Source organism: Sarcophilus harrisii, chromosome 3 (genome assembly GCF_902635505.1).
Source record: "Sarcophilus harrisii chromosome 3, mSarHar1.11, whole genome shotgun sequence".
Lineage (NCBI taxonomy): Eukaryota > Metazoa > Chordata > Mammalia > Dasyuromorphia > Dasyuridae > Sarcophilus > Sarcophilus harrisii.
This window is the reverse complement of record NC_045428.1, coordinates 407,659,388-407,681,693: the sequence shown is the minus strand read 5'-3', so window position 1 is coordinate 407,681,693 and position 22,306 is coordinate 407,659,388. Positions and strand designations below refer to the sequence as shown.

Here is a 22,306-nt window from a genome sequence, read left to right as displayed (position 1 = left end):
AACATTTTTCTTCCCTTAGGTGTTTGTTGAGGTGTTTAAGGGACTCTTGGGGAAACCTGTTGTCAGGACTAGTGGTACAGTAAAGATGGAAGGCAGGTGTTGGAAATGCCGTTCAACTGGTTTATACTTAAAGCTTTCTTTTAAATGGGCTTGCTGGGAAATGGTGGGTACTTAGAGGAAATCAGGAGGACGTTTTGTTTGTTTGTTTGTTTTCCCCTTAGATTCTAAATTATAGAAGAAAGAAATCATGACAATTAAGCAGTAAAAATAGGAGATGGCTTTGACCTAGAACGATGTCAGGAGTCCCTCTAGTCAAATAACCTACTTGTATAGATGTAGAAACCAAGACCAAGAGGAGTGGAGTGCTTAGCAGGAGATATCATCAGATAAGAAGCTTCAGAGTAGGGACTTGATACTAGGTTCAAGGAGGTTCAACTCTCCTTCCACTAAAGAATGCCGTTGTGACGTTGCATGGGCTGTAGATTTTCTTTGGAGAATAAATACATTACAGAGAAGAGGGCTGGAGGGGAAAACCCTTTTTAGTTTCCATTAATTTTTTCCTCATATTTGGTTCCCTATTTTGTTTTCTTTAATTTTTTTTCAGTGATGAAAGACCTAAAAAGGAGCTTCTCTGCCTTTGAGAATTCCTTCTTGTTGTTTTTGCTGCTTGGGAAGGGATTTTATTTTCTTTTGAATAAATCCAAGTTTGCTGAGATTTCCTGCCTAGAAAAAAAAAAAAAAAACATTTAAAAGGGAGAGTGGCAAAGAGATATAAATTACCCTCATTAAATAGTATATTTTTATGTCTTTTATTTCATCCATTCTGTTCATTCAGTCCCAGTATTGTGAAAAGTGAGATGGTGAGTAGGATGGGAATACTTAAAAGGAAACAAATAGAACATCTGCTTTCTTCCTGTAAGATTTTAAATTGTAGAAGGAAGGTATCAGGTATGAAGATAAAAGAGAAAAAATAGAGTTGGGCTATCTTTTCTAAAAGATCCTAGGGGGGTTTTATGTACAATAGATTAAAATGCCTACTTAAGGAGAAAAATGATTCATGAGATGGAGTTAAAGGAGAGGCCAATTTTTGAATCATTGATTTGCACACCACAGCAAATCATTTTAGTTTACAAATGTGTGTGCTCCATAGGAAAATATCCCTGTGGGCCACATATTGACTTAGTTTTAAAATGAAGTGTTATCTATATTTCATTGTATTTTTTTATTTTGTTAAATATATCTCAATCTGATTGCAGATACACTCATGAGTATTGTACTGCATGTAGTCAGGAGGCAGCATATTTGAGGAACCTCTTTCCATGATTGGAAAGCTGTAATTGTGAGGAAATAATTCTTTAGGATTAACTGAAATCTGCTTCCCCATAACTTCTAGACATTTATTCTATCTAATTCCAGTCTAATATAATAAGTGTAATGAATCTTCCAAATGATGGCCTTCAAAAAGCTCACAATTATGATGTTACCATTAAACTTTGACTTCTTCAGAATAATCATGATTATTTCCTTGTATAGCATGGTGTCTGAGCCCTCTCAGTATCCATCCTTTTGCTTTTCCATGCTCATTTAAAATTGTTCTTTAAAAACTTCCTGTACTATGTCAGATGCTATCTGTGCAAAACATACCACAATAGAACTATTGTCTCTTTTTTCCTGTATTCTATACTTTTTCTACTAATAAAGAATTAGATAATGCTAGGTTTTTTGGCTACAAAATTTGGATGCACACTGAATTTGTAGTACACGTGAATTTTAGATCCTTTTCAAATAAATTATCTACTAACTATGAATACTTCATCCTACATTAATGAAACTGATTTTTATAAAACCCAACATAAATTTATTCCTTTTCAATTTTCATCAATAGATTTGAACCCTTGGATATATAGACATAATAGTGCCTAATGTGCCAGTTTTATACCATCCATAACTTACATGCCATTTATGTCTTCTTCCAAGTAATTGATAAAAATTACTAATAAAAGAAATAAAGAGTTTTCTTCAATCTTCAAAGGATGAGGTCCAAGTTTTACTATTCTTTGTACTTGATGACAAGTTTATCTCTTCCTCTTTGACTTCATTTTACTAATCTGTCATTCTTTTGTGGGAGGATAGAGAGCTATGAAGACAGGAGGAAGAAGAGTCTAGATGTGATTTCATTACTTTAAGGTACTTCTGTTGTGGAAACTCCCTCTACCAGTATCAAAAGATAAATGATCCATAATTTATCATTTTATAAAATTGGGGCATTGTGAGGATGAGGGATGCCCTAATGAAGTTCAGCAGAGATCATACTTCAAAGTCCCCTGATATTTGTACAATTTGTATAATTTTAAAAAGATATGATATTTTCCTTAGAGACAAAAGGATAATACTATTGAGAAGAAAAAGTTCAAACTTGCTTTATGGGAAATGGAGATAAGGACATCTCAATTTCCCAAAAGCCAATTCATAATAAAAGCTCCTAAAATGGTTATATCATGTTCCTGATGTTTGGTGTTTTAAAAAGAAAGTTGTAAGAACAAACTCAACTTTGTTCAATGACCTGATTATTAATATTGAACGAGGCGTGACATAGAAATACTCATGTTTCCTGAAAGTATTTTTCATAGTCAATGAAACGATTTAATTGTAGAATTCCTTAAAAATGAGGAGGTTCACAACATACTTCTATTTGCAGATGGCATTGTCATTAAATTTAACCCTAATCTGCAAAGGCAACAAAATGAGATCCAGTTGCACACACAAGTTCAACTTTAGATTAATCACACACATACACACACACACACACACACACACACAAAACCAAAGTGAATGGGCAATACCTTTTGTCTGGGCTATGAGTTGGCCCATGCATAAAACTACAACACAACTATAAGAAATAAAAGAATAGAATATTGAATTGTTGAGGGCCACAGATAGTGGGGGAAATCTGGGTGAGGTATAAGATCCTTCAGCCCAGAGGGAACATGCTGATAATGTGTGGTTTGGCTCCCCATCCTCCCTAAGGGCTCTTGGCTTTCCTGGGAAGTCAGGAGGCAGTGACAACCTGTGTTGTACTCGAAGCAGGATGATACCAAGTGGCAAAGAGTCATCTGCATATATTAGCAAGTTGTTTATGTGGGTTCACATGCACACATGCATAGTGTTGTTTTGGTTATATAAGGGTATTAGGATATATAAGGCTGAGAATATGGAATAAATGAACTCCATGTTTTGACCATCCTTGTGCATCTTGCCTCATCAATCATCTTCTAAGACCAAGGATTCAGGCTGGTACTAAGATCCTCCAGAGATCTAGTCTGGATGCAACATTGAACTCAAATTAAAAATTGAGATCACATCTGGAGCAAATTAAAGGAACATATAGAAAATAAGATAATAACTGAGGATGTGGTTAAGTGAAGAGGATTTTTCATCAAATAAACAAAATTTCACTTTGTACAAAGTTCATAGTATTGTTTCTACTAGATGAGTTTAAAAGTGAGTCCTAAAACTTAGTGGAGAATGACTTACCACTAGAAGTTCCTCAGAAGAATATCACTTTTTTATTCCATCAGCATCTTGGTTATATTTTGTAAAATGGATGGATATTAAATTGGGAGACAATCAATCAACCAGCACAGCCAGACAATGGATTAAGTTCTAAGGAAAGAAATAAAAAGTGAAAACAATCTCTGCCCTGACAATTATCTGTAAGAAATATACATAAAACATGTAAGGAAACCTTAGAGGGGAAGACAGTAGTACCTCGGGGGATCAGAAAAGTTCTCTTCTAAGAGGTGGTATATGATCTCAGTTTGCCAGGGATTCTAAGAGGTGAATGTGAAGATATAGAACATCCCAGGTAAGGGGCACAGCCATATAAAAGTGCAGAGATCAGAGATGAAATATCACATAGAGGAATAGCATAAAGATCAATATAACCGGACCATACAGGGCAAAGACAGAATTAACATATAAGAAGATTAGAAAGATAACTGTGTGGAAAAACTTGAAATGCCAAACAAAAGAAATGATATCTAAACTAAGAGGTAAAAAATTAATAAGGGGAATGATGTGGTTATACCTGTGATTTATGAATAATTCTCTGGTAGCTGTAAAGAGGATGGATTGCAAAAGGAAAATAAGGCAGAGAAGCCAATTAGGAGAAGAATAGCAATAATCCAGGTAATACACAAATTAATTCTGAAGCTTTCCTTGAGCTTCAATCAACTAGCACAGACCTATCCATAGTTTTTAACTTTTTTGTATATTATTGCTCTGCTTTGATTTAATTTTAAATGTCTCAAATCCACCTTAAATTGCTATTTGTACTTACAAATTAAAATGAAGTGAATTAAAATTAATATTGTTTTGAAAAATTCATTATGTGGAAATATGGTTAGAAGAATTGCACATGTTTCACCTATATTGGATTACTTGCTATCCAGGAGAGATGGGAGGGGAGAAGGGAAGGAGAAAAATTTGAAACATAAGGGTTTTTACAAGGATGAATGTTCAAAACTATCTGTGTATGTATTTTGAAAAATAAAAAGCTATTATTATAAAAATTTCATTATATTTATTGAGATAACTGAAAACATACTATATTATAGCAATGCAAAATTGAAAGCATTTTTGTGGAACTCCAATAGAATTCATCTGAATTTGAATGTATGAGTCAATTAAAAAAATAGATATACAATGAGAGATTTTAAGAATTGAACAAATGAAGACACCATAAAATCCATAAATGCAATTTATTGTGATAGTAATCAATTATCAATGAGAGAGAGAAGGAGAGGGAGAGAGAGAGAAGAAGAAGAAGAGGGAGGGAAGGAGAGAGAGAGAGAGAGAGAGAGAGAGAGAGAGAGAGAGAGAGAGAGAGAGAAACAACAGAAGGAAGGCACTAGAATTAGGAGGAATTGGGAAAGACTTCCTAAAGAAAGTATGATTGTAGCTGAGATTTGAATTGTGTGGGAAGGTGTAAGATCCCCTTTCCCAAATTAACTAATCAGAGACATCTTCAGATACAAAGAGAAAGTAGTCCCTGCAGGGAAAAGCCCAGCACACCCAGGAGATATTCCAGCTCCCAACATGTGCTTGACCTGATCAGCAGGAAGTAGAACACTGGATTAAATAGGAAAAGACCGAAGCCTATTTCCAGTGGGTCGCATCACTTCCTGTAATTTCACTAACTTCCTGAATTCCAGGGTTCAAATCCTCATCTTCTGGCTCGGGGAATAGAGAACATGTGACTTAGTCTCAAACTGAGAAAACTTCATCCAATTAATCCCAGTCAGAAGGAAGCCAGGAAGCAGAGAAAAGGAGAAAGATCATTCTAACCATGAGGAAAAAACCAGAGTGCCCAGAATTGAGAGCATAGGCAACAAGAACAATGACAACAACATGTGGTGCTTAAGGGTTGTTCTGGATTCTAATGAGCTACTTTCTGGTTTTCTGCAGCAAGCAGCTATTCCCAGCTGTTGTCTAGGCAAGCAGGGTGGTGATTCCCTATCACCTCCAAAATTTGCGCCTTAGTAAAACATTGTCTTCCCTTTGAGGCAAGAAATTAAAGTTCACAGTATATGCTCTTGATTTAATTTAATTCAGGAAACACATTAAGGAAACATCCAGTATTGACCAGCCTAGTTGTGATGACATGTAGCTATCTATCCCTGATTCTCCTCAACTCCTTATATCTCATAATACTCTTTTAAATTCTCTTCCAGGTCCATATATGGCTATGACAACTCAAAACCAAAAGTGGACTACCAATAATGGTGACACCCTGGTCAGTTGTGTGGATAGACCTTAACAATTGCCAAAGAGAGAGGTGTATGTTGGAGGGGATGGGAGGATGGGGAGAGCTAGGACTCCTGTGGCTGCTGCTGGCATTTATGCTGAGGAAGTTCACTCCAAATCCAGTGGTTAACTTTTCTATTTTAACATGTTGCCTTCCCAGGGAGAATGTTAGAATAAAGACATTTCATTAATTAGAATAAAGTAAATGATTACATTCTGCCCTTCTATGCAGTTCAATAAACATTTATTATATGTTTATTTCATGGAGATTAGTATTCCAGGTACAGAAATTAAATACTGCTGGGGAAAAAAAATATATCATATGGCTTTGAATTACAGGCGAAGAAACTTAAAGAATCCAGTAACCACTGGAAGTATTTGAGCAGATGTTTAAATTCAGATCTTGAAGTTCAAGAACTGTTCCATTTTTGTTTATTTCTTGAATGGAACACTGTCTAGCACATAGTATGTACTAAATAAATGTTTGTTTATTAATTGACTCAATTTTGCATTAGAAAGATCGATTTGGCCCCAATGTGAAGGATTCAGAGCAGGGTTCTTCAAACTTTTTAAATAGGGGGCCAGTTCACTGTCCCGCAGATTGTTGGAGGACTGGACTATAGTAAAAACAAAAACTATGAACAAATTGCTATGCATGCTGCATATATCTTATTTTGAAGTGAAGAAACAAAATGGGAACAAATACAATATTTAAAATGAAGTAAAGTTAAATCAACAAACTTATTGTTATTTCAATGGGAGCTATGGGCCTGCTTTTGGCTAATGAGATGGTCAATGTCTGGTTCTATATTTGTCACTGCTAGTCGTAACAAGTGATGCAAGTGTGCATCCGTTAGTCTTGATCTGGTTGGAGATTTCAAATGTGTCATTCTAGAAAAAGTCTGTTCACAGACATAAGTGCTGCCAAAGATGGTTGCCATTTTGAGTGCATGGTTGCTGAGATGAGGATATGTCTCAGAGGGGAGAGATGCATAGAAATTATGAAGGCTGCTTGATTTGAATGCATCTTTCAGAGAGTCACAATTCTGCAGTTCAGCTAGTTCCATTTGTAAATTGTATCCACATTTTCAATGTCAATAGAAAATGGGTTATGGAAAAGCTGTATGTCCTGTTTATGGAGCTGAAGCTCTTTAAAATTAAATTGAAACTCCTTTTGCAATTTTTCCAGTGAATCCACACATATTTTGTTTGGGAATGCAATCAGTGGTTTTTCCGCTAACAGATTTTGAGTTGTGGGGAGATGGCAGAAGTTTTCCTCCTTCACTTGTTTGATGAGGAGGCCTAATTTTACTTCAAATGCTTTGACATGTGATTGCATATCACAGGTGAGTTTCCCCTTTCCTTGAAGTTGCATATTGAAATTGTTGAGTAGCTCTGTTACATTTGTCAGAAAGGCAAGGTGCCATTTCCGTTCTGCATCATTGAGCTCTGGTGCTTCTTTTGTTTTTTGAAAGCAGAAAAGTTGTAATCTGTGGAAGTAAGTCATAGAAACATTTCAAAACTCTCTGTCGACTCAGCCAATGGACTTCTGTGTGATATAGAACATCTTCATACTCAACATTTAGCTCAGACAGAAATTCCTGAAATTGTCTGTGATTTAGTGCATTAGTTCTAATGAAGTTAACCATAAGATACCACAATTTTCATAACAGAGTCCCACTTCAGTGATTTATTACACAGTGCTTGTTGGTGGATGAGGCAATGTATGGCTATTGGATGAGAATGGTTATGTTTGTCCATCTCTTGGTTAATGTGATCAATTACTCCTTTCTCAGACCCCACCCTGCTAGGAGCACCATCAGTTGTCACGCTGGCTAGTTTAGCCCAGTCCAACTCCAAACCATTCATAGTTTGGCAAACCTTTTCATAGATATTCTCTCCTGTAGTTGTTCCTTTGATGCTTTGAAGTGCAGCAAGCTCTTCTATGACTTCAAAATAATCATTTGTCCCACGAATAAAAATTAGAAGTTGTGCAGAATCACAAACATCATTGCTTTCGTTGAGTGCCAAGGAAAAATATGAAATTATTTTTATGGAGTTTTGCAAATGCTGATGCAGATTGTCTCCCATTTCTTCAATCCTCTGTGTAACTGAAAAACTCACTGTACTAAATAAATCGGCCTTCTCTGGACACATGTCTTTGACAACAGAAAGAAGGCATTCTTTAACAAATTCTCCCTCCACAAATTGTCTGCCAGTGTGTGCTATTAGCTTGGCAACTTGAAAACTTGCTTGCAGTGATGAAATATTTAACTGCTTCTGTTTCACAAAAGTATTGTGCTGAGTTGTCAATGTATTTTTCAGTTTTAATATTTTATCTTTTCTCACTTCCCCAACCAAACAATCATATTTATCTTTATGTTGAGTTTCATAGTGTCCATGCAAATTATATTCTTTGAACACAGAATATAGTGTTTGGCATATCAGACATATAGCTCTTTCCTTGTACTGCATGAAAAAGTAATCATAAATCCACTGTTCTTTGAATATCCTACACTCCAAGCCAATTTTTCTTTTTCTTGACATCATTATTTCCTAGGGATTCCAAATTGCTATTAGTAAAATACATATATATATATATATATATATATATATATATATATGCAGCGCTACAAAAACAATATACCAGCAATAACTTTGCCCACACAGAGGCATACAGACTGCAATGCCCAACTTCCTCTGCGCTGGGATGCCTCCGTTTCCTGCACTCTCTCTCTCCCGCTCTTCACGCTCCCACTTCTGACCTTCACTGCTGCAGTGAATTCCCCCTACAGCAGCCATGACATGTTCAACATGCACTGTACATCCCCGCACCTGTCTGTTGTGGTGGCTGCCGTTACTGTACAAGGCCACAGGCTGTCAGTTCTCCATCTTCTGCATCTCTCTTCCTTCCCCACACCACACACCCCAGCCTGGGAACTCACCTCACCTTGTTATAGCCTCACACTCTGTCTCTGTCGCCTCAGCCCAGTGCTGGAAGTGTGTGTTCCTAATGAAAGTTTAGGTCGAACATCACTTCCGGTCTGATTTTGCCATAACCCGGTGGGCCGCATAAACATCCTCAGTGGGCCGCATCTGGCCCGCAGGCTGTAGTTTGAGGACCCCTGATTCAGAGCATAAGAGGCTATTTTAATAATCTATGAAGATAGTTAATAAGAGCCTGCTTTGCAACAAATAGGGAAAGAAATTTTCCACATAGCCAGAAAAATGCAATTTATAAAGTACTAGGCTCTACATGAATTGTCATATTGCCCCTCTATTTATGAAGTTCTGGTTATAATGCCTATATGGCTGAGAGCTACATATTAAAAATATCACTACATTCCTTCTTGATGTGAACTTTATAAAACTATGTATGGAATTCTAATCAACTTTAAAGATCTTCCTAATAAATAAATTAAAAAATAAATTATGTAGATTGCTAAATAGAGGAATAGAGAGATAAATCAATCACTAGCCTAGTGCTATTGTTCCTCTTTCTTCCCCTAACCCCAACCCCAAGAAGCTCCTATGGCCCTTTCTTGTCTGTAGGATTCAACCCAAGCGCTTCTGTTTAGCATTTAAAACCCTCTTTCCAATTGGTTTCAGCTTTTTTTTAATATATATATTACTCTCTTTCATATGCTCTATGTTCCATACAAAATGGCCTATTTGCTGCATCTTATCTGCCACATCCTATTACACATCTTTGTGCCTTTCCTAAAATATCCCAAGCCTTTTATAGTTGGAAAGCATTACTAGCTTTCTTCAAGATTTAGTTGAATTTCTACATTCTGTTAAGTCCATAAAGATTTTGCCACTAGAAATTAGGTTGCACATATATTTTATATTTACTTATTTGGGTGTAGAATTATTGTTCTTCTCCCCCCCTCCACTGTTTGTCCCCTCTGTCTCTCATTGAATTTAACTTTCTTAAGAGCAGAAACTATCTTATTTAATCTTTATTTGTCCAGTGCCTGTCAATGTCTGACATGTAATAGATATCTAATACTGACTGACTTGAGTGTTCCAGTAAAAACCAAAGAAAGAAACTGCACTGAATTAATGCAAGTCTTGCTTGCTCATAAAATCAAATGTAATAGGTACCAAATGAAAGGTTTAGAATAAGACAATATAGAAAGACGAAATGAACTATTTTTCTTTACTATAGTAACAAGAGAAACTGCACAGAACTGAAAACCTAGTGGAAATACATAATGGGAAAAAAAAAAAACCAGACCTAGAAGTTCTGACAACAGTGAGAGAGGAAATCCATTATTTATGACTAGCTAAAGGAAAGGAGATTTCCCAAATTTATGCAGAGATCAATGAAAGTTCCTCAAAATTAAATTGCCCCATTTCTTTAGTTCTGGTATTGCATAGCACTTTTATCCAAATTGATATATATTAGAAAGGATTTAATGTAGCAGTAAATACACAGAATATCTTCTGTGTTGTATGATCTCAATCTATGTCAATTAATTAACTTTATTAATCACTTTATCTTTCACTGCTTTGAATTATCCTCTTATTTTCCTCATGTCCAAGTTGCTTTCAAATTTCATGGATTCTACTTTCTAATATATTTCATATTTTCTCCCCAAAACCTTTTCTATTGCTATTTAGGGTACTTCCATCCTCTCTGTCATACAGACTTACAACACAGTGGTCATACTTAACTCCTCACTCTCAATCATCCAATTATCCAATTAGTTGCCCAATCTTGTCATTTCTACCTTCATAAAATCTCTTGCATGTCCTTCCATATAATCACTGTTACACAGCCCTAATTCGTGCCCTTGAGACTTTTCACTTGGACTATTATAAAATCTTTCAAACTTACCTCATCTCTGTGTCCCAAATTTCTGCTCACTCCAATCCATACTAAGCCATAAATCTTTCTCTACATTTTTTCCTATAGTGTGGACCTGACATTATCAACTTCCTACCCAATTAGAAATTGTCTATGATCCTATTAGTCCCAAAATCAAAGATAAAGTCTTTTTTGGCATTTAAACTCTTCGTATCCCAGCCCCTTCCTGCACATTTCTAGACTTGATCAACTTTATTTCCTTCTATGAATTTTATAATCCAGAGATATTGGTCTACTTGGAGTTCTTCAAATATAATATTCCATTTTCCACTTTTATACATGTATCCTGGCTGCCCTTCATTCTTTAAACGAACTCTATAGTAGTTTTAAATTATAGGAGATAGCATTAATAGAGATAAAGAAACAACACAGAGTTGGATTATTTTAATAGTCCCTTTGTTTCAAAATTTTGCTCTTCCTAGCTTCTTCAAGTATTAATCTCAATACTTATCATCTATAGGATGACTTTCCTGATCCCCCTACCTCCTAATACCTTTCCTTTCAGATGTCTTTCCAATAGATTTCCTTCATATACTTGTTTGTACCTAATTATCTACCTGATGTCTCCCCTATTTTAATGCACATTCCTTTAGGATGTCAGACACAGTGTTTTTAGTTCCTTTCTATTCCCAGTGCTTAGTTGAGCTTTATAAAAGATATAAATGGACCATTTTGCCACAGGGAATGATAAATAGCCCTACTATGTGCCAAATGTATGTTGCTGCTGCTCTTACTTCAGTAAGAAAAGTATTTTCAAAAGTAATGCTATCACATTATATGGATGATACCTTTCAATCCTCAAGTACAGGCAATAGTAGAGAGGAGAAACAGAGATATGAAGACACTCCTCCAAAAACAAAAGAAAGGGGCAGCCACAGGTAACCCAAGAGAACTTCTAAATTTAGCTCTTTTTAGAATTAACTTCTTGATTTTTAATAAAGATGCACTGACTCCAGCAGACAGGTTTTATAACTCAATGGAAGGGCAGTGTCCAGAGCAGCCCTACTATCTTTAGATAATAGCCAGGTGATGTGGAGAGATCCAGAGAGTGGTGAATGAAAAGGACCAGATAAATTAACTACTTGGGGGAGAGGGTTTGCTTGTGTCTCTACAGATGGAGAAGGAATCAGATGGGTGCCAAATATGGCTTGTCCATTGGAGAGAGATGGAGGAGACCCTTGAAACAAAGGAGAAGACCCAAGAAACATCAAGTGGTTCCATTGCTTATTGTGCCCACCACTGAAAAAGCCTGGTAGTTATGGCAATTGACTCCTGGACATCAAAAATTGTTAATGAGACTGATGCAGGACTTTAAAACTCTCATGAATCATTGGAATCCCTAAAGCATGATAAGATTGTTGTAGGACTTGAAAACCTTCAGGAATCATTGGAATCCCTGAGACATGATAAGAGTGTTTCAATACTTCAAAATCTGCAGGAATCATTCGATTCCCTCACACATAATAAAACTTTTGCAGGACTTCAAAAACTTGCAGGGATCATTGGATTCCCCAACACATAAAGTAATGGACAATAGATTGGTTTTGGACTATCTCTTGGCTGCTGAAGGAGGTGTATATATATGATTGTTATTTATATACCCTCCCTCTAGGACTTCAGGAAATCTTTTACAGTACCATGATGATTCATATTGTTTGTTATATCACTACTTGTATATACAATTCATGTATGTTACACTACATTGAGTCTGCACCAGCTGTGGGGAGAGTCATCACTACTAGCCTGTGCTTTATTGCTATGTACAAGTAATACTTCCCATGCTGATGGATTTGTGTATACCTGTTTCTAGTAAGACCCTTCAGCCCAGAAATCCGCTAACAATATCTGGCTTGACAACCCACTTCCTTTTGATGTTTTTCATCTCCCTTTCTGAGAAGTCAGGGAGGGTGTGATCACCTCCTTTTTGGGGTTCTCACCTCCATGAGAAGTCAGGGAAGGCATGACCACCTGTGTTCTAAAACAAAAGAAAGCAGGAGATGTAGGGAGCTGAAACTCTGAATCAGACAAGAGAGCACCTAAGGCTACCTATTAGATATGAGACAATGGCTCTATTAGCATATATTTAGATGAGGGCTCTCTTCACAATTGGTGCTTGCTGAGTACTTGTTAGTAAGATAATTGTAGGCAAGAATGGGGTGGGGGGTGGAGGGAGAGAAGAGAGAGGAACTTGGTGGCAGCATGAGGAGGAGAAAGGCTGGAGACTACAGACTCCAGAATCCAGGATACGCCTGCCTTCTTCACTTCTCCCAGAAAAGACCAAGGACTTTGATTTATCCTGACTCCATTTGATTCTGAGGCCTTCCAGGGAGCTAGCCTGTACTCTACACTGAAATGCTAGAAGAATTTCATAACAAGCCTCCTAATTTCTTTTCTCCCCAACCTCCAATTGATCCTAGACCAATCTTTCTTATGCATGGATCAGTTCACACAAGTCCTTTTCTTAGAATCCTTCAAAGACTGCTACAACCAAAGAGGATTCTGCATCTAGAATCAGGAAGAAATGAGTTCTAATTCAGCCTCAGGCACTTACTAGCTATGCAATCCTATAAAATCATTTTAAAAAAAATCTCAATCTGCCTCAGTTTCTCAATTGTAAAATGTGAATAACTACCTACTTCCCAAGGTTGTTATCAAATGACATAATCTTTAAGTGTCTAACAGAATTTGCAATATAGTAGATTCTTAATGGGATACATTTTTTCTCTTTACCCCCTAAATAGGGTTAAAGAATAAAATAAAATTTAAATTTTATTTAAAATGATATTCAAAACACTTTGTAATTTGTATTATTAGAGACAAAAAGATAGAAAAATGATTTATTTTTGCTTTGGAAGTCTTGACATCCAATTGTGGGTTGTAAGTACACAACTAAATATAATATAAGATTATTCAAGGTTAGAAGGAACATTAGCAACTAGGCTAATTAAGAATCTCAATGGGAGTGACACTTGAAAGAAAAATAGGATTATGAAGAAGGTCCTGAAAATCATTCCAGGCATGCAGGATAGCTTGTGCAAATGCATAGAAACAAGGCCTGCAATGTATAATTCAGGGAATAGTCAATAGGTCAGTTTGACTGGGATGTAGAGTTTGTGAAATCTAATACAAATTAGATTTTTAAAATGTGGGATAGCATCAAGTTGTGAAGAACCTTAAATGCCAGTCTGAGGAATTCCTGCTTTGTCTCAGAGGTAATGGAGAGTCTCTGAAAGAATTTGAGAAGAATAATGGATAAAGTTATTTTAGCTGCTGAATAAGGGAAAAAATTAAAATAGACACCAATCAGAAGGCTATTTCAGTAGTCTAACTTAAAGTTGATAATAATTAGGACTTTGCCTAAGTAGGTTTGTTGTGCTACAATTCCCTTTTATTGACCTGCCTCAATTTCCCCAATTGTCCTGCCTCACTTTCCATGATTATTCTGACTCAGTTTCCCTAAGTTGTTCTTACTCAGTTTCCCTGGTTGTAACCCCCCTTTTTTGCCCATCAGAACTGAGATAATTAGAGCTGTGGAGATCTGACATTCCAGAAAATAAGACTTCAGATGTCTTATTTCAGATACTTAGTAGGCATTCTTTATAACTCTAACTTTTAGACTCCCTGGCTCTAAGCTGGACACATCCTTAACTCCCAGTTTGTTAGAATTTATGGTCCTATCCCCCAACCTGTCAGAACTGGATTGATGGTTCCTGCCTGGAGATTCCTACTCACCAAAGTTTGGACTCCATCCACCCTCTCCCCCCCCCCCGCCTTTGTTTACTTATTGTGTATAAATATGTCATTGAGAACTCACATTGGCTGGTGGATGCTTTGGACATCAGCTCTGGGGGCAGCATGCCCCCAACACAATTTGTCCCTTTCAAATAAATTATTTAAAAACTCTCTAGTCTCTATCCTGTTTCAATTTCTTCGGCATTACAGGTTGAGGCAAAAGATAGATAGGAGAGTTGGGGAAGATCTTATTGATCCTTCTGACTTGTTGAATGAGGGAGATGTGGAAAGGGAAGTCTCTCTAAAGTTGCTAATCAGAGTGACTGGAAAGATAAGAAATGCCATCAGTAGAAATAGGGAAATTTAGAGGAGGCCCAGTTGTAAAGGAGAAAATAAAGATTTCTCTTTTAAATGTGTTGACTTTGTGATAGGGACATCAAAGAGGAGATATCAGCAGACTATTAATAATAAGGAAGAAGATTGTGGAAGAATATATTATTTTTTTATTATTTATAATTGAATTTATTTTACTCACAAATGTATGTTGCACTTCTTCAATCAAGAAGTTGGAACAAATACTGAAGAAGAATGCTTGCAGGTGAAAAGAAGAATCCCCAGTGTACATTGATTCCTGGACTAAATGATCTATAATTATTAGATAGGACTGTTTCATTCCCCTTCAGTCTGAAGAAAAGGAGGGAGACCAGAAGGATAAAGAAAAGCCAGAAATGAGTCAAGATAAGGGCATTTGAAGCTCCTGCACTACCCTAGTAAAAGCTTCAATGCAACACAATAGAGAGAAAATTCACTAGCAGAGGTGTGGGGAAGCTGGAGCTTTCCCTAGGACCTAGAGCAGCCTATTCATTTAAAAAGATTCTAACAAAAAAGCCATGATGAATTAGAAGAGGACTCTTTGATGCCAATATTAAGGCTTTGTCATCAGGGTGAATGTAAGTGGTATAGAGTGAAGAAGAATGTGTGCCCATTGTGTTCAGAGGCATGGTGAATTTTAAAATGTTTTGATCCTCTGCATTTTCCCCTTATTCTCTCTGGAGAGTTGAGTTTGTTTTCAGCAATATATTTATAAAGTGTTGGTGTTTCTTTTTCAAAACACAGCCAGCTGATAAAAAAGTTCAGATCTTTTATTGTGTCCTTTAATATAGCCCGGTTAGCTCAGAGGCCTCTCTGCTTGGTTCTAAGAGCTCCGCCCGAATGTCTCCAAATCCAAAGCTTTGTCCTTCCCATTCCAGCCAGCACCAAGGTAGAAGATACAATAAATCTCTCTTGCCTCGAAGATAGGGCTTGTGGGCTTCCTCACAGAGTGCTCCTCTCCGACCCCTGGGAATGTTACCAAATAACTCTCTCGAGTGGCTCACTGGAGCTGTATTTATGCTACTTCTCTGAGAGTGGGATTGTGGGATATCTCCCAACATGCTCTCTGGCCCTAAGGGAGGTGTGAATTCAGATATCTCTTTCTAAACCCTGAAATCTCCCAAACGTGTGAACTTCATTGAGCACTTAGATACTTATGAGCTCTCTAAAGGTGTGAACCCAAGTGTCTTTTCTATCAGTTGTATTTAGTACCTTATTTCAAGTTCTGGTCCAAAATATCTCCTTCTAAGATCAAATCAATCATATTGAACCATGCCAAATTAGATAATTATTGTCTCTATCAACTCCAATGGCTTAACAGTTTGTAAAGATTCCAATAAAGAGTTTGGTTTTTTTTTGTCACTTGCTTTAAAATAATTGATGGACATTTTTACTGTGATTTCTTGGTTTTTCTCTTGGGGGGCTCAAATACTTCCATGGTAAAGGGAGTAAATTTGTTATGACATAATGGAGAAAGAGATTTTCAAAACTATTAGGAACATTCTCAACATGGAGCACAAAGTTAGATAGGAATTTTGTATTATCAATTCAAATTTTATAACTTTCCTGGAGTAGAGAAAAAGAAAGCTATTCCAGACTGACAGGAAACTAGACAAAATGTAATCTTTATCAATCTTCTTTGGGGTCGGGGGCTTGAAGAAGTGCTGGAGTTAAATCTTCTAAGGTATTCAGTTCAGGAATCTTAGTTTCTTTTTTTCTCCAAGTGAGGAAGAGTATCCAGGAGATAGTTATGGTTTGCCAGCTAGGATGCTAAAAAAACTGGGGTGTACTTACCATGAGTTTCTTATTTTGTGTTTGATCATAATATATTTTATATGCCTACTAGATTATGAGCTTCATGAGTACATCTTTCCTGAATTCTTAATTCTTTCCTATCTCTAAAGCAATAATCTATATAAATTAGTCACTTAATACATATTTTAAAAATAAATCAAATTAGAAATTCTGCAATAAAAATTCATGGAAACTAATATGGAAATATGTTTAACATGGTTGAACACATATAACCTTTATCGGATTGCTTGCCATCTTAAGAAGGAAAAGAGGGAGAAAATTTGGAGCTCAAAATTTTTTAAAAATGAATGCAAAAAAATCTTTGCATATAATTGGAAAAATATACTTACAATTTTTAAAAGAATAATTGAATTTCCATGAATTATACATTTCTAATAGAAATACAACTTAAAAGTCACCTAATCCATCTATTTCACCAATGAAAAAGCTAAGGCTCAGAGTATTAAGTGACTTGTACAACACAAGTAAAAAAAAAAAAAGGCAGAGTTAGAATTCTAACGTAGCATCTCAGGATTCTTCTATGATACTTTTTCTACTGTCCCAGAGATCACAAGACTTTATTTAATGTTCTCAGATTGTTTTTAAGAAGTCTAATTTTACATTGCTTTTTCTCAGAACAATATCTGTACAAATGTGATTTTATTCATGTTTATTTTCAGATGTGGCTCTAAATAATGTAGACCTGTCTCCAAAAAAAAAAAGGATCAATTTCACCCCCAACCACTATGTATATTCCAAGGAATTGTTTGCATGAAAGCATTGAAGGCAATACATTTAAATTCATTAAATTGAGTTTAAGATTTAGCACTTGAAGAATTACCTTGTATACAGTAGATTTAGGGATCATCCAGCTCAATTCCATAAAACATTTGGAGTAACAACAGCACCATTAGGATAAGTGTAAATAAATAGTCTTTAAAATGACTTCTAGAAGTTGGGACTAATTTATATTCACAATTTTGAGATATTCATTCAACATTTTTCTCATTTTATACACAGAACCTCAGGATGGGTTGGAGTCAATTCCTGTGCTGGAGAAAGGTGATTGTTAAATTTTTAGTGTGAGCATTTTCACTTCAGAAATCAGCAAATGCTGCAAATTAGTATTTGAATTATAATTCAGTTGACTATCTAGACTTAAAAAAATGATGGATAAAATGTTAATGATTAGATATAAAAGTGTACGTATATTCTTTTCCCTCCTCCTTTAAATATTTGGTTGTCAAACACTTAACAGAACATCTATGGCCAGTCTCATTATTTGGTATATATGATCTCAACTTCAAATTTATACCCACAAATTTAAAAGAACAAATGCACTGAAGTAAAAGAAAAATGTGATTAATTTTATTTTAAAAAGACTATAAGAAATGACAAACTATTGCTTCAAAAGTACTTTAATTAATCTTTAGGGCAAAAAAAGAAAATGGTTTTAATCTTCTGGAATCCAACATGGTGAAGTAAGCAATAAATCACCATAATTCTCTCATATTCACCTCCAAACAACCACAAAATAACACCCCAACAAATCTTTAGAATAGTAGAACCAGCAAAAATGATGGGGTAAACAATCTTTTTGCTCAAGAAACTTGGAAAATTAGCAAGCAAGAGCTGTCATAGTTGGGGAAATAAGAAAATACATTCTAGGACAGGAAGTAACCCACCAAGTCAGCCATAAGCCTCTTCTCATCAAGCCAGTGGGAGATCCTGAGCCACAGTGTGGTAGGGTAAGCAAAATCCAACCAGGATCCTCTATATGTTTCAGCAGAGCAAGGTGATAGGTAGACTCTGGCTGGAATAACCATCTCACCCCTCAGCATAATCCTGGCAACTTTTAGTGGCTAGACTGCCAACTGTTCCAGTGTAACTTTAAGCAAATAGCAGCCACCAATACAGAAACACCTCATTAGCTTCAGCATATGCCATATACCAATACTAAGACCCCAACTCAGCACCAGGTAAGTTGCCAGGCCCCTAGTGCTTCCAACATTTTTAATGATGCCCCCCAATTCCTCAATACAGGGTAGATCTCAGGGCAACATCCATGTAGTACCAGGTAAACAGTCAGGGTCTGTAGGCCCTAGAACAAGAAGGCTGAGGCAAAGCTCTTTCCATCCAAGGAGCAGAACTGAAATTAATTTTTCTAGTAAATTTATTTATTTTTAATATGCATTACTTTATGCTGAGAGAGAAAAATCAAAGCAAAAGGGAAAAACTATGGGAGAGAATAAAACAACAGAAAAAAGTGAATATAGCATGTGTTGATTTGCATTCAAGATCTTTAGTTCTTTTTCTGGATACAGCTAGCATTTTCCGTACAAAGTCTATTGAGTTTGCTGTGGATCATTGAGAAAAAGCAAGGTTTTCATAGTTGATCATCATATATCCTTGCTGTTATTGTGTTTTGCTTGATTCACTCAGCATCAGTTCATGTGAATCTTTTAAGTCCTTCCTAAAATCAGCTTATTCATCATTTTTTTTGTAGAACAATGATATTCCATTATCTGCATATACCACAACTTATTCAGCCATTCCCCAATTGAGGGGCAACTACTCATTTTCAAATTATTGGCCACCATAAAAAAGCCGCTACAAACATTTTTGCATATGTGCACCCTTTTTCCTTTATGTTTCCTTGGATACAAACCCAGTAGTAACATTGCTGGGTCAAAAAATATGCCAGTTTTATAACCCTTTTGGCATAACCAAACTGCTCTCCAGAATGATTGGGTCATTTCACAATTCCACCAACAATGCATTAGTGTCCCAGTTTTCCTACATCCCCTTCAACATTTATCATTATCTTTTCCTGTCATCTTAGCCAATCTGAGAAGTATGAGGTGGTACCTCAGAATTATTTTAATTTTCATTTTTCTAATAAATAATGACTTGGACCATTTTTCCATATAACTATAGATGGCTTTTATTTCTTCATCTGAAAATTGTCTGTTTGTATTCTTTGACCATTTATCACTTGAGGCAGAACTTAAATTTAAAAGAAAGAGAAAAGGTTAACAAAGATAAACAAACAAACAAAAAACAATATAGACAATCTGACCATAGAAAGCTATTATGTTGACTGGGAAGACCAAGACACCAACTCAGAAGAAGATAACAATGTTAGAACACCTATTGGCAAAACACTAAAGAAAAATGGGAAATGGTCTTGAATCTAGAAAGAATTCATGGAAGAGCTGAAAAAGGAGCTTTAAAATGACATACTAGAGGTAGAAGAAAAATGGGAAATGAAATGAGAATAATATAAGAATATTATGAAAAAAAGTCGATAGATTTGAAAGAGAAAACAATGCTGAAAAAGTAGAATTGAATTAAATAGAAAAGTAAATATGACAACCTGCTGAAGAAAAAACTTCTTAAAAGTTAGAATTGGGCAAGTAGGAACTAATGACTCTGTGAGGCATAAAATCAAACTAATTCAAAAGAATGACCTAAATAGAAGAAAATGTAAAATACTTTATTGGAAAAACAACAAAAGAACATAGATTCAAGAGAGAAAATGTCAGGATCAAAAAGGGGATCTTGAAAGTATCATTCAAGAAATTATCAACTGATTTTTCTTGTGCAGCAAGAGAATTATATAAATATGTTTATACATATTGGATTTAACATGTATTTTAACATACATTGGATTTTTTGCCATCTAGGGGAAAGGGTGGGGGGAAGGAGGAGAAAATCTGAAACACAAGGCTATCCAGGGGTCAATGTTGTCAAATTATCTGTGTATATATTTTGAAAATAAAAAGCTTTAAAAATTATCAAGAAAAAATGACCCTGTTATACTGGAACCAGAGGGCAAAATAGCCATTGAAAGAATCAACCAATCACCTCAGGACACATTCCAAAGAATAAATATAATAAATATTCCAAGATATATTACCAAATTTTAGAGCTATAAGGGTAAGGGAAAAATACTACAAGTGGCTAGAAATAAAAAAAAAAAATCAAGTATCTGGGAGCTATACTCAGGATTATAGTGGTATCAAGATGATAGTTGTAATTCTAAAAAAAAAAATGTACCACTAATATTATAGCTAGAAGTTATACACACACACACACACACACACACACACACAGACATAGTTCAAAAGTGAACTTAAGGGAATGATATAAAATAAATAGGAGACGAGAAAAGGAAATACACTGATACAGAAAGAAGGAAGAGGTACCAAAGAGGGTAAATTCGTTCACATGGAGGATTGTGAAAACCCTATTAAAGTGTAGGGGAAGATAGGAAGATGTTTCTTGAACTTTATTCTAACCATTACTGGCTCAAAGAGGAAATTATGGTAAGGTATGATTGATGGAAAATTGTGAATTACCCAAGGGACAACCAGATTGTGTGTCTTTGATATCACTAGTAGGTATGTATTCCAAAGAGATCATCAAAAAGGGGAAAGGATCTACTGGTGCACAACTATTTATAGCACCTCTTTCCTTAGTGTCAAAATATTCAAAACTAAGGGGAATGTCCATCAATCAGGAAATGGTTAAACAAGCTGTGATATATGAATATAATGGAATGCTATTATGCAATAAGAAGTGATAAGCAAGCAGATTTCAGGAAAACCTCAGAAAGACTTGTACAAACTGATGCAAAGTGAAATGAGCAGAACCAGGAAAAACATTGTACACAGGATCCGCAGTATTGTATGGTGGATCTACTATGAATTACTTAACTCTTCTTAAAACACAATGATCCAAGACAAATATAAAGAACTCATGATTGAAAATGTTATCCACATTCATATAGCTGAAGGTCTCTAAATATAGATAAAAGTATACTTTTTTCAGTTTTTAAATTTTTTTTTCTTTTAATTTGTTTCTTCTTTTGCAATTGTGACAAATACAGGAATATATTTCACATGATTGCATAGGTATAATCTATTTCAAATTGTCTACCATTTTAGGAAGACGGAGAGGGAGGAAACTTGTAAAACTGAAGACCAAATTTTGTGGCAAGGAATTGGAAATTAAGTGGATGCCTATCAATTAAGAAAAAAGGCTAAATATGCTATGGTATATAAATATAATGGAATATTATTGTTTCATAAGAAATGAAGAGCAGACTGATTTCAAAAAAGCCTGGAAAGACTAACATGAACTGATATCAAGTGAAATGAGCAGAACCAGAAAAACTTTAGATAGTAAAAGGAAGATCATGTGATGATCAACCATGGTTGACTTAGCTCTTCTCAGCAACGTGGTGATCTAACAACAGTTCTAATAGACTTGGGATAGAAAATGCCAAATACAGTGTGCAAGAGAGGCAGAAAGACAGAGACAGAGATAGAGAGACAGACAGGACAGAGAGAGAGAAAGAGAGAGAGAGAGGGAGAGAGGAATAGAGAGAGAGAGAGAGAGAGAGAGAGAGAGAGAGAGAGAGAGAAAGAGAGAACACAATGAAGACAATGTAGATCAAAGCATAGTATTTTCATCTTTTTTGTTTATTTTTCTTCCTTAAGATTTTTTCCCCTTTTGGTCTGATTTTTCTTTTACATTATAAGAAATATGGAAAAATGTTTAAAAGGATTTTACATGTATAACTTATATCAGGCTGTTTGCTGTCTTGGAAAGGGGGAAAGTAAAGGAGGAAGGGAGAAAAAAAAGTGGAACACAAAATCTTACAGAAATAAATGTTGAAAACTATCTTTATATCTATTTGGGAAAATAAAATACCATTGAGGAAAA

The 22,306-nt window shown here is 35.6% G+C and overlaps 1 long non-coding RNA gene across 1 annotated transcript in view; it reads right to left on the bottom strand.

Moving 5' to 3' along the window:
• Positions 1-365: 365 nt before the first annotated feature.
• The window catches only part of LOC116422086, a 46,071-nt gene continuing 24,130 nt past the window's right edge, over positions 366-22,306 (bottom strand). The window contains exons 2-3 of the long non-coding RNA XR_004232673.1: positions 3,535-3,663; positions 366-723 (exon numbers count right to left, since the gene is read on the bottom strand). This is a non-coding gene — a long non-coding RNA (uncharacterized LOC116422086). The remainder of the gene's footprint in view (positions 724-3,534; positions 3,664-22,306) is intronic.